The 12840-nt window shown below is 36.5% G+C and overlaps 1 long non-coding RNA gene across 1 annotated transcript; it reads left to right on the top strand.

The window, feature by feature from the left end:
* The first annotated feature begins 71 nt into the window (after window positions 1–71).
* LOC125894397 (uncharacterized) lies at window positions 72–11519 on the top strand. Its single transcript, XR_007450067.1, has 2 exons — window positions 72–379; window positions 10871–11519. It is a non-coding gene; the product is annotated as an uncharacterized LOC125894397 (long non-coding RNA).
* Window positions 11520–12840: the final 1321 nt, after the last annotated feature.

Raw genomic sequence — 12840 nt, 5'->3', positions numbered from 1 at the left:
ACACAATGTTCCGGCTGTACTGTAGCTGTACCGCTGCCGCTGCTGATGAGAACACTGTGTTCCAATAGACACCCTGACCTGTAACCCGTTCCGTGCCGAGCCAGGCCGGGAACAGCCTGTACCGCAGCAGGCTGTCCTCTCTGCTCAGCTGACAACACATATCATCAACACTGCTGTGTAATAGGCGAGCCCTGGTCGCACAGACGGGATGTGTAAGCACCGAAATAAAAGCACACCCCACTGCCTGATAAGACGCGCGGTGAGACGGATTACTGTTTCTGTAGGAGACGGTAAAACCCCGCCTTTTTGTATTTTTGTTCACCGGGGATTTGAGCGTTTTATGTACAATTGCTGTAAGGTTTCTGTAACTTATGTGAAGGTAGGGATTTCGACAAAAGCTCATGATTGTATGCTTTTCATTATTATATGCCTACTGCTTACTATATAGTGGTAATTTTCCTTTTATTGTGACCATTTGTCAACACCGGTGTTTACATTACTGCAGTGTTTTCAGTGCTCAAACAAGTATTTACATCTCTTATATAAAAAGTTTCAACACTATGATGAAAAAATACAAGTCATAATTTTGGACCAGAATAAAAGTAAACTACATTTAAGGATTAAAAGTTAAAGTTCTCACCAATAATTATAGTTATACCTAATTTATCCATGTGCCATTATCTAATTTTTATTTTAAAGTATAATACATGTGTGAACTAATAACTTATAAACCTTCTTAAGGTATAATTTGTGGAAGTTTATTGTGTCATATTCAATGAGGTCTTATTTTGCAAGTCAAATTTCAGTCTGCCAAGAAAATATAGCCTACAGCTGTTTTGCACAAAGTGTGTCAAAACTGTCACCTGACTAAATATAGCCCTGTTACTTCCTACCTAAACTGATTTTGTAGCCTTGGTAAGTTTTCCCTCTCAGCAGTATTAAAGTAGTAGGTTGCAGTAGGTCGGTGAAGATTGTCAGTCAGCCAGTTCATGGTGATCTTAAGTGCTTTATCATAGGCAACTGTACTTGCTTGAGTTGAAGGATACCCAGTGAACAGTTGCGTGAACGTTAGCTGTAGGATTGTCTCCAGGGGTCAAGCAGTCTTCTTTACATAGTCTACGTGGAACATTCCTGTTTTGCGAACTACTGTCTGAGAACTACCGCAAAACTTTGATTCACAGGGGCTATTCAAGGGCTATTATTTGCTTAAGTCTCTGAAATCAACAGGTGTCTATATGGGGCAGTCCTTTAATTCCTTTCACACAAAACTGTTGCTCAGCAAACATCAGGAAACACAATCAAATTGTTAAACCACTAAGAATATTACTTGTATAAAAACTAGGCTTCAGATAATATGTCAATTATGAATCATTCATTTGATCTAGCTTCGACAGACAGCGCATCGGAGAGAGAAGATTAAGGCACCCGGCATACCGACACAGCCCCACTTTGTCCTATTAAAACAATAGTCTGTACAGACTAAAGAAATATGAATAACTTACAGGGTAATCAAGGAATGGACACATAATTTGAGGTAGCCAACAACCAGGTTTTATACATCCGAAGAACTCGGCAACTTGGCAACCAGACCAGGCATCTAATTGACACAAGCATTTATTTGTCAAAATGTGTAGCCACACCAGGCTAGTAAAAGGGACTAAGTGTTTAATTGGGACAAGATTTTTAAAAATAAGTTTTACAGTACCAAAGTGTTCGGCAAACTACCGTAGGAAAACGCTGTTGCAATGGCCCGCTAACCGCTAAACTGTTCTGGGGACGTTTTGCCCTGACAGGGACGTTCTCAGAGGGTTCTGTTTGGGCTTGTATGCTTTGACTGGTAATAATGCTACTATTTACACAGATGACAACACACACCTTTGACTATAGTGACAAATGTCTTCATCAGTTCACAGCTCAGTCCTCGCTCTCTGGTGGTGACAGGGCTAGGATTCTGTTTGCCCACAATGTAGATATATTATACTAAACAAATAATAGTTTAAAACTTGATAGAGCACTTAAATTTAGTCAGGCTAAAACATATTTCATTTTAAAATTAGCCTGATAAAAAAAAATCTCCATTAAAGTCATAACTGGATGTGTGATCGCACAGCTAATTTAATCATTATTATCCTAAAATCAGTTCTATTTCTTTCTGGATGATATACACTTTAGTAACAGTGTTCACCGGTAATATGAATTTAGCAGCAGTTAATTTTAATCCACCAGTTATTTATATCTCAGACATCTGGTGACCAAACACCAACAGGCTTTTGATACACAGATGTAAACTTGTCAGCATCTGTTGTCACCAAGACTCTTGATAAAGACATTTGGCTATCTGGTGCCCTCCTTGCCAAAGGCTTGAGTTACTTCACATTATGTGCAGAGTCAGACAGAATGAATATGGACACAAGGGTAGCTTTGTGTGTAATGATACTAATACAGTATTAAGACTCCAACATTATGACCAGATGGTGCTAGATATGTGGTGCTGGAGTAACTGATATGAAAACAAAACAATTCATATGTATGTATTTCATCTATCAAAGACAGTTTAAGTAGTTAATTTTCCTTTTCTTTAGATGAGAATATCTCCACAGCACTTAAAATCATTTTCAATTTAGTGTTTATTCAATGATTTTAGTCAGATCAAAATCTTTTTTAATCAAATTTACTGTTATCACACATGTAACCTAGTTTTAAAACCAGCAAACGCTAAGTGATAAAGGTGGGGTTTTTATTTTATTCCAAATGTCCAAAATGGCAGGTTAACGCCTCAAAATGTTATTTACCTAAACTACCACTGTAACTCTGCCAAAGTTAACCCAGTGAAGCCAAAAACACCTTTCACTAACATCAATAGGTTGAACGTGACCATTTGATGACATTTATGTAACATTAGCTGTAAGCTAATGTCCACAATACGTTAGCACACCTTCAGTAATTTAAGGTAGCAAAACAAAGCAATGTAGTATAAACTTAGTATTTCTGACTGTTCCCAAACCTAAGACATGACATCAGCTTTATCGTTGAAAATATTTTTAAATTTCACGTCTTATACACAATTCTAATTTGGACATAACATTAAATAACTTTGATGTAAGATCAATAAGCCAACATTAGCTTAGCTAGTTGAATAGCGTTAGCTAACGTTAACAGCAACAAAAACAAGCTAGCTTGCGCTTATCTTATAAAACAAAGGTTTTGCAAAGATGTAAACTAATGTGAAAAATGAAGGGCTTAAAGGAAAATTTGTTATTAGAGTATGTCTTTTTGATAATTATTTAAGAATTCATTTAACCCTAAATGTCAACAGCCGGGGTGCTGTTCTGTGGACTGGAGGGAATGCTAAACAGTTTACAGCTTGCTGAGAGAGGCACTCTGGTTCTGTAAAGGTTTTACTAAAATAACCTTCTGAGAATATTCCTAGAACTTTATTAAAAGGCTGCACCACTATAATCTAAGGGGAACCTTTAGGGAACATGCCAGAAAGGTTACCTGTTTGCTAACTATAGTCCCTGTCAAACTGTGAAGTGATAACTTAAACTTGGTCCAGAGATTATGTGTCATTATGTCTTGTAATGTATAATACCAATACTGTTAATGAGTTCTTATTTTGACAAGTCGTATTCTGCACAGAATTAAGTTGGCCTTCAGCTTCAGAAACATACAGTAATTTCTCTGCAATTAAGTAGGCTTGCTTGGGTAAAGGAGGCTATGTAAAAACTGTAAGTTGAGTATGTTTTATTACTTCCTATCATGTTATTGATTTATAAGTAATCAAGGTATTAGACCTAACAGTAAAATTCAAAGTAGTGTTGAAACCAAAAGTATTTCTGGAGAAGTGTAATGCATCATATTTGATGTGCTTTTGTTTATCAAGTCAAATCTCACAAATACTGTAATAAATACTGAGAGATTAAGTACTTACTGTCAAAGTGTTGAATGATAAGGTTAAGTAAGAAATCTGGTCCAAATCTTATGCGCAATTATTTCTTGTAATGTTGAGACACAGTACATTGCATTATGTTTTTGAGCTCTTGTTTTGCAAGTCAAATCTTAATATGTAAAGAGAGTTGGAAAGCTTTTCTTCCTGTAAAATATAGCCTACAATAATTTCCCCTAAAATGTCAAGTGAATGTACTTGTACATGTTAATACTTGAGTAAAGAGACAGCATGTCAGAACTTAACTTAAATAAAAAAAAAAAAAATGTTATTTCCAACCTAACATGTTACTATAGCTTAATGTCCCTTTGTGACTCATAAAACAAGAATTAGACCTAGCACTAAAATACAACTAAATATCAAAGTAAAAGTATGCACTGTGAAGAAAAAGTATAGTCCCCGTGTTAAATGACAACTTAAAGTTATAAACCTGGTCCAGGTGTTGTAATTACTTTATGTAATGTTGGGAGATATAATACATCATATTCTATAAGCTCTTGTTTTGAAAGAAACGTTTGAAAGAAAGTATAGCATATCTGAAATATAATGGAAATTTTCAAGAACCACAGTTGTATTTAGGTTCAGCACTTAAATATGTTTATCTCCTTTCTAACTAACATGTTCTCACTTGACTGCTTATGACAAATGTGTCTTTTTTGTACCACAGTTGACAGTTCCTGCTAAAGTCATCAATATTGTCAGAACATTTTGGACTTTAGCAGGTTTAGATCCACACGGCAGGTTTGTGATATTTATATTTTAAAATTAAAACTATAATCTGAGGGTTGTTAACTCTGGTCACAAGGTGATTCTTTGATCAACACACCTTGGACCAGAGGGCTGTCAATACAAGCCGTTGTAGTCATCACAAGGAGAAAAGAATTCACAGAGACAATAGAGGCATAGAGGCATAGAGGAAGACATAATTGTGGGAGTTACTGTTTCAACAGTTTCGAGGAAGGAAAAAAAAAACAGCATAGATGCACATTATCCTGTTTTCAATGAGCCCTGTCAGTAGAAATATGAAAAATCTGCTTAATTATCTGTTTAAATAAAGAACACAATATGTTTGAAAATGAAAAATCATGTAAAGAATGTCTTTGGTGAAGTCAGACTTTCACTGAAACCAGACGTATACATTTCGGGGGAGGTGCGAGAGCAGACGAATTTCCTATAAAAGTCATAGAGGATTTTTATGGCCTTGCCTCTGTGCGTTTGTGGTCTGAGGACACCAGTATATTATTATGTCAGCATAGGAAGTTTGCACTACAGCATGTTTTATGGCTGCTGCTTCTATTTATGTTCAGCATTAAAACGTTAAAAAAAAAAAACTTTAAAAATCTGTCGCAGACTCTTGATGTGAGAACCCCCTAATTGCTTGAACTGTGGTGCTCAGATAGTTAAAACTTTATTGCAGGTTTCTGGTGAGTGAATCCTGCAGTCAGAGGTGGTGAGGAGGACACTGTCTGACCGCTCTGCTGGCAGACAGCCAGGCAGCTATTGAAGGGAACATGATGATCCCGTTAATTATAAAGGTGACATAACACAAGTGAACCTGATTGTGCAAACCCACAGGGATGTTATCAACCGGCTGAGTAATCTTCTGAGCAGTCAGGGAGAAAGTAGGTTTCACGCACTCTCGTATTAGAACATTTTATTCATGTTGCTAGAGAAAATAGTACAGACGCAGAATGACTGCGTGTTTGTGAGCTAATGACAACCAGCCCTCACCATGCACCACCACCTACCTGAAACCATTAACAATAAATACGTAGATATATGAAAACTCATCAGGGCTCCGGCTCAGGCAGAGTTTTGTTTATTTTCCCGAACCCTCCTCTGTGCTGCGGTGTCCTAGTAGCTTTGCTGGCACTTCCTCTCGTCTTGTATGCGCAAGTGGAGGTCAAAAATGAACTCAGCTGACCCGAGTTGAACTGGAATGCATGAATAGATTTCTATACTGACACATGGCCTGTGATGTTGTCTTCCTTCCTGAAACATCACGAACATCTTGTTTCTGTTGTGGTGACAGCAGCAACCTGGTAGGAAACAGGAAGGCTAAAGGTTAAATCAACAGTTTGTACCTGTTGCATAGGAGTATAATAAACATCTTTATACAGACTTATTATTCTTGTGTTGAGTTTTTTTACTGCTCTGAGTAAGAGCTCAGTACTCACTCACTAAAAAGCTGTGTGTTTCATGTTAAAATAAACACACAAATAGCAGGTCTACTTGATAACTGGCTTACACATTTACTAAATATTGTATGAAGGACTAAAATCTGACAGGCAGTTGCGAAAATACGTCTGTCTGAGTGAGTGTCTTGGTGTAACCAGAAGCACGCGGTTGAGTTCATTCAGGGATACAGGCTGCACAGTCATCAGGAAGTGAAACAGAACAGAATGTGCTGTACTAATCTGATTGAAAAACACTGCCCTGAGTGGAGGCATGAGAAAAAAAAAAGATGTTTCATTTAAACAGCTAAAAGGAGAATCCTATGGCAGCAGGGGGATATGTACAAAGACAACAGAGTGAGCTTAACTCTTCATTTGGTGATACAAAAGACAAGTGGTGAGGATGAGGTTAGAAAAGCCCTCGCTCTCACACAAACATGCACGCTGCGACTAAAATAAAGCCGGGCAACATAATGCTCTTTCTTTGTGTTCTAAGCATCCGTGTTACGTACATGGGAGTAATCTCCTGAGTGATCCCTTTTATCCCTGAACTTTTTCCCCCTGAAGAAACAGTTCTTTACTGCTGTGTCTGCCAAGGACCCTAAATAAACGATTCCTCGCGCATGAAGAGAAACACAGTGCAACGGTGACTAACTGAGCAGATCCTTTTTTTTCCATTTCAACTTGAACTTTAAATAACTGTATGTTTGTCTTGACAGGATCTGCGGCTCATTTTATATCCATCAATAATCAGTTGTGATGAGTTTACTTTAAATAGATAGGCTGACAGAGGTGAAAGAAGTATACACATATTTTAAGCCACAATAGTACATACATGCTGCATTACAAGGAAAGGTCACATATTTAAAATTTCAGAAAGGCAACAAAGATTATTTAAACTAAAGTAAAAGTATTATCATGCATGCAGAATGGCCTGTGACAGTGGTACAGTAAATTAATATTATTATAGTATTGGACTATTAAGTGTAAGAAGCATGTAATTTGTTATGACTGGTCGAGGTGGACCTAATTTTAAACTTTATACGGTTGAGTAATTTAATATATGACAAGGAAATGTATCTAATAAGTTAACCATCTGTTGTGATTCAGAGAAATGAAGTGGAGTAAAAAGAACAACATTTCCCAACATCAACATTTCTGAAATAGGGTAAAGCAAAAATGTGAAGCGGCAGAAAAGTATTCAAGTGCAAGTGCCTTAAAATTTTACACAGTACTTGAGTGAGTGCACTTAGTAATATTCCACCACCGACACAGACATTTGAAAAGGTCAGCTGAGGAGGTTTTTGTCAGACATAAAAATGACCTGTATTCATTTACAATTTGCCTTTAACTTTAAGGGCTTTTTTGTGCGTCCCCTTAATGAGCAAGCTTTGTTATTTAAAAGCCTGAGCATTGGATTACTGTCATGCATAACTGGAGATGTGGGACTTCCAGATGTTTGGCTCCTTTTGTTTTGTCCGACTTTTTGTCAGTTCATACTCTGATCCTAAATGAACATTATTATCGAGGAACGTAACGCTAATGTTCCTTTGGAGACCCTCTTTAACAACTAGGAAAACACTTTTAACAGGGACTCATCTCAGTGATTTTTCCTGCTTTTATCAGAACATGTTGAACAGATGAGATATTTCAGAGGTCAGCTGTAATATATGCTAAAAGAGTATAATCATCAGTACACAAAGGATCATTAATTTAAATCAGCTGCACTTTAAACAAAAACTGAATATTATAACCGTCAAGAAGGGAGGGTTTATCACAGGTTCGTTGTATTAGACCGCATTAGTTCTAACTCGGTGTACCTAATAAACTGGCAACTGAGTGCAGGTGTTCATGTTAGCCTAAATAACACATAAACCATGACATATTTCCTTTTTTTTTAACAATGCTTTCTGACCATTTCCACATTTTGCCACCTTCTTCTCAGTGTAAACCCATTTTGTGGCAATGGGGAGGGTTATAACTTTAATACTTGTCTACATGTTGCAGATTAATGACATTAGAAATTTGATTTTGAAGTTAATGTTATTCAGGGTTTGTGAGACCCCAAGAGATGAGGAAGTAAAATCATTGTCACTGAGACATAATGAACTGAACTTGATACTGAAACAACTCTCTCCGTCTTGGCACAGGCCTTAACCTGCGCTAATGATGGTTATTATTCTTCTTTAAATGATCTGGCATCAGTCACATGGAAGCTGGGTACATAGTAATTGCACTGTAATTCTGTCACGTCAGACAACCCCTTAACCAAAGCTTGAGACACATCTGAGTAATTGCTTGGCAACTAATTTGAGTGCTTATAATGGTAGAGCCCTTACCCAAACATATTAAGAGAGTGACACTGTTAAGATAATTTCCACAAACAAGACATGTGATATGTTTGGGTTACAAAAGAGGATGCTTCAAAACAAAGTCAGTAGCACTGTTACTGACCGCGAAACGTGTTTGATTAAAGACTATATTTATATACAGCACCATAACATAAGTTACAGGGAGAGATTTCCACTTCCAGCACAGAGCACATAAAGATAAGATAAGCATTTTCTCTCATCGTATGTTTCATTCTGCGATGTGACGAGTGACAGGTTCAGGGTCAGAGAGGTACAAACACGTCTGTTACTCACACCTCTTCCCCTGCTCAACGCTACTTACGGGAAGTGCACATACAGTATCTAACCACCCACCTGAACATGAACAAGGGGTCGTTTGTGGTGTTTTTCTCCTCTTGAGCAATAACGGTCCGGCTCTGTTGATTTACTTACGTTCCCTGCACAGTAATCACTACATAGCAGGCAGTAACTGCTAAAGTGCATGAATACAGTTTATGTTTCCTGTCAACATGAAACATGACAGCTAAATGATATACTGTCTGCATCTGTACGGGCGATGCATTTGAAGAAAACATGACATAAATATGACAGGGATTTTTCTCAGACTCGCTATTTGGGCTGCCTGGATATTTGCAGTCACATCTCAATAATTGAAAATATTTTATTCCTCTTGTCAGATGTGGAAGAACTCGGATCCTTAACTCGAGTAAAAGTACAAACACAAAAATACTCCATCACAAGTAAAGGTAAAAGTGGACGCATTATAAGCTTCATTTACTTCAGCTGTTAAAAGTAATATTTGTTTCGCAGAGAATCAGCCAATTGTGACTTGACTATGATAAATATTAAACTATCAATAATAAGGTTGGAACTACATTTGAATACTTTATATACAGTTATTATAGTATTAAACAAGGGGTGAGGTCCTTCACAAAGGGTCACAAGATAAATCTGGGGGGTCGTGAGATCATTAATGTGGTGAGAAAGAAGAAAAACACATTTCTGACTGCAACAAATTTGAATTCATTTTTCAGACATTTCTATATTTTAAGCTTAGTTTTACCTCTTTAGGCCTAAAATACTTATTTCAGTGAAACAATGTGAGAAGTTTATATGGAGAATCTCTTTGGTGGAACTGCTTAACATCTAATAGACATCTGAAACATTAGACAGCTTTTTGTAAGGGGTGAGGCGCAGGACAAAAAGGAACGCAACCTCTGATTTTTTTGTTAAAGGATTTATTGTTTTTCACGTACTGATAATGTTTTTAATGTAAACTTTTAATCTAGTGGAGTATAAAGTACCATCAAGGCTTGAATTACGACTTACATATGCATGGTAGGGCATGTAAAATTTCCCAAAATTCTCAACTCTACATTCAGTGGTGCACGCAACTTGGTACAAAACATGTTGTGCAGGATTGCCAACTCTCTTGCACTGATCATGACACTACCAGTCAAGCCAACCACTGCTTGGATTTTGATGCGCATCTATTCATGCTATTATGGTAGAGGTCCTTGGCGTGGCAAAAAAGGACATCGAAAGATGCACGTTAAAGAAATAATTTATTACACATCATATATTAAATGAGGCTTGTTGAATATGTGGCGTCACCAAGGAAGTCCTAATACAATAAACGTTTTCATAATAGGTTTGCGAAATGCAGTGGATTTCTGCTTCATTGCACATTAGTGTAGAGGGAAAGTTTGTTATAATGACACAGTAACACATTGAAAATGTCCTCATTTTTTTACTCTCACAAATTAAATGTATTTTCTTTCAGAGGTTTGTTAACATTTTCAGTGTAATCCTGTTCAGGATGACCCTGACTACAACTATGTCAAATATGAAGTTACTTTACTGTACAGTTTTTGAGAAAATTAAATGGGAGGTCAGCTAGACTTACATTACAACATACTGAAGATTTCCTTGCAGTTGAACTTAGAAAAAAAATGTTGCAGTGGTTTATCTGGCCGGGCTATGGCGGAAGTGCAGAGAAAAAAGAACTAATATTACAAATGGTGCTGTAAAACAATAGTAGTGCAGGTCATTTTAAAAGTTCCATGCACCAGTGCATGAAATAAAAGTTGTCAATGAGAGGACAGAGAAAGGCACAGGAACACAGCATGACTGTTTATAGCATATTATTGTCGACTTGCGCTCATGTAGTGTGTTACTGTAGCACTACTGTTGCACAGTGTTCATTTAATACATACATAAAGTGTGTACTCCTACCGCTTTTAGATCAGTTTCTGTCCAAAACTTTACTTTATTCTACTGGTTGTTTGTGATTTAAGGCTTTTTTTTTGCTTTTATCTTTTCTGACTTAGCTGCTGTAATCCTGAAATTTCCCATCAGGTTTAATTAAGCACTCTCTCTACCTACTTATCTCTCCACAGAATGTAGTGAATGGTTCTGGTGACGGTAACAGGAGAAAATGTGCCTGCACAGTTAAAGTGGCTCACTGTGAGGAGGACAGAGATGATGTTGGCTGAAGGATTATGAAAGCTTGTGCAGGAGCAGAGCAGACTAAAGGCCTACTCTTCAGCATGTAAATTAGCCTGGATTTTCTTTATTTGTGTTGTAACCTCAACAGTTATGTAGTGGGTTGTTGATTCACTATTACTGCAGGATGACTAAATAGTTTGTCTTTATAATAAATGCTAAGCACAGTTTAAAAGAGGTTGTTAGGGAAGTTGTTCTGATGTTCAGAGGGTAATGTTGTGCACCCGTTTGGAAGAATTAGAAAACATGGTTTTTTTTTTGGAAAGGATCAATCTGTTTTCTCAAAGAATGTCTGGTTAAAATTGTATGTTTTAGGGCTGACTTTAAGTCTTCACTTACCTCCTAACATTTTCTTTAATTGCTCTTGTATAGTTTTACTTCTTCTACAATTAATATATACCTCTTTTTTTGTTTATTCTTATTCTTATTTTTGTTTATTCTGTTGTTGAATTCTCAGTTAACCTGTTCTTATTTCTGTCTTTGCACTGCTGCAACATATGAATTTCCCCTCTATGAATCAATAAAGCTTCTCTTCTCTTAAGATACTCTGTATTTACTGTATTGTGTGTCTCCTCCAGTACAGTAGATGGCAGTATGTGCATCCAACACTGGTTTGTTATTCACCAATACACACAAAAAAGAAAGGCAACTGTGGGCAAACAAGGGATTTGAGGGAATATAAATAGTACAGTAAAGACAAAAACACTAGTTTGAACAATAGAGGTTTACTTAATCAGCAATAATATTGATGACTTTGCTTAAATTAATAATTTAGTTTAATTTTATTCTTACAAGTTTTTAAATGTGATAGAGTTTGAAGATGTATACTTCAATCTGTTTGTTTAAATGTAACATAAGATGGTAATTTCATGATGAATTTCATTTTATTTATGTTCAATTTGGCTAAAATAATCAGCAAATTAATGACATATCAGGTCATTGCTTGAGAAATCATGATTGTTGGATATTAATAGCCAATCATGTTCTTTAAATAAAATTTCCCTACCAAAATATGTTTTAAGATGCAACTGAAACTCAGCTGTCACATGTACACACTGAATAAACAAAGCGTTTCCCCCATGTGTTTACACAAAGAGCATTTGTCATTTATATTAGGAATGTACTTATAAATATTGCAATTAATCAGGTGACACTAGTGTAGGATTTAAAATAACAGCTCTTTGATTCAGGCACCACATATTTGTAGGGGAGAGTAAACACAGTATTTCATGTTCTGCCATCAAGGGCTCACTCTGTCCATTTATATTTATATTTATCTAATAGACATTAATGCTCTAAGGTATTGTTGATTTTTTTTGTCAAATATGGAAATACCATCAATAGTTATGTTGTAATTGGCTAGAGTAACAATGTCATATCTATCTGACTTGTAACATGACAAGCATATAAGATCAGATGATGCTTCATTCATTGCTGTACTGTGGTCATGTTCGGAGACAGTTACACTGTATCTCTCTGTAAAATCCTCCTTTGACTACAGGAGCCTGTCACAGTTACATCACTGTTTTACAAGCAGAAGTTGTTGTTTAACCGATTTTCAAATATAATGTTTTGTTTCTGTATGTGATACTGAAAACGTGAAAAACATTAGTGAGAAGAACAGTTCTGTGTAAACAGAAGGGGCCAACATATATGAGCTTGACTATTACAAGTTGGAGAGTTTGGAAGTTTAACGACAGCATAAGGGCATATTAATAAAAAAATTTAGACCACCCACTATTTTAAACAGAAGGTTTGGGATAATATTTCACGTGCAATCTTGATCTTTTGGAAATCTTTTGATCCGGTTGATCTTGTAAATTTGAGTGTGGAGTATTTGACAGAGTTGGCAGTTCAGCGTGTT

This window comes from Epinephelus fuscoguttatus, linkage group LG1 (genome assembly GCF_011397635.1).
Source record: "Epinephelus fuscoguttatus linkage group LG1, E.fuscoguttatus.final_Chr_v1".
Lineage (NCBI taxonomy): Eukaryota > Metazoa > Chordata > Actinopteri > Perciformes > Serranidae > Epinephelus > Epinephelus fuscoguttatus.
This window is presented reverse-complemented; position numbering and strand designations above follow the sequence as displayed.